The following is a 1,122-nucleotide window of genomic DNA, read 5'->3' as shown; positions in this document are numbered from 1 at the left end:
TGCGGTTTTAGGTTTGCTTGGAACTAGAAGCAGAAGAGCAAAAACGCAAAATAAAAAAAAAAGAAAAAAAAAAAAAAAACAAAACAAAACAAAACAAAACAAAACAAAACAAAAAACTTCAGCGCCGCGGAGATAACTTCGCAAAGCTCACTTTTCCCCGATGGGAGGGGAGGGGATGCACCCCCTCCTCTCGGCCCCCCTCCCTCGTTGTTTGCATGTATCCTCCTCCCGCAGCCGCCGGCTTTCCCCGAGGGGTTCCGAGCGGAGCCCGCAGCGACGCGGGACGCGGTGCGGGGCGGTGCGGAGCAGCCCGGTGCGCACCGTCGGGATTCGGAGCTGCGGGACGGGCACCGCGTTCACACCGAGCAGCGAACAACTCCGGATTGCTTTCATTCCGAACGGCTTTGTTCAACCAACGAAAAGGTTCAACGAGGTAAAACCCTACCGGATACACAAGCTTTGGTTTTTCCTTCCCAAAACATGGCGAAAACATATTTAAATGACCATCATTTTTATTATTATTATTCGCTTCTCCGTTATTAGTAGTATTAGTATCAGTATCGTTCATTTGTTTTGTACAATTCTACCGCCTGACTTCATACCTGACGCTCTGCCTAAAGTAAACTTAGATCTAATCTCACTGGATCACACAAATTTAAGGACTATCCGTTTTAAATTAAGCAAACACTATCATATGTTTTAAATATAAATGCTTCTCTCCCTCTGTTTTGCTTTTTTTTTTTTTTCCCCCTCCCTTTTTTAACTTTGAAGAGCCTTTTCCCGACACGAAAAGCAATTTCTTATTTTCCAGAGTAGTGCGTGGTGGCAAAATATATAGAGATTTATATATATAACACAGCCGCTCTCGTCTTTCAATGTGCAAAAGGAAAACAAACCCCCCACCCCCCCGAAAAAAAAAAGAACAGAGCAGGACCGGGACATCCCAAAGTCACATCCAAGTGCCGTGAGACCATGGAGAACTCAGAGACGTTCAGGGAATAAATAAAAATCACCGCCTCTCTCTTATTTTTTTCCCCCCTCTTTGTCCCAGAGGGGCAGTTCGAGGTTCGCGCTTCTCTTTTTTTTTTTCTTTGTGCTTTTTTTTTTTTCCCTTTTTTTTTT

The sequence above is a fragment of the Lagopus leucura genome, unplaced genomic scaffold (assembly GCF_019238085.1).
Source record: "Lagopus leucura isolate 7727_CA_CO unplaced genomic scaffold, USGS_WTPT01 Super-Scaffold_100021, whole genome shotgun sequence".
Taxonomy (NCBI): Eukaryota; Metazoa; Chordata; class Aves; order Galliformes; family Phasianidae; genus Lagopus; species Lagopus leucura.
This window is presented reverse-complemented; position numbering follows the sequence as displayed.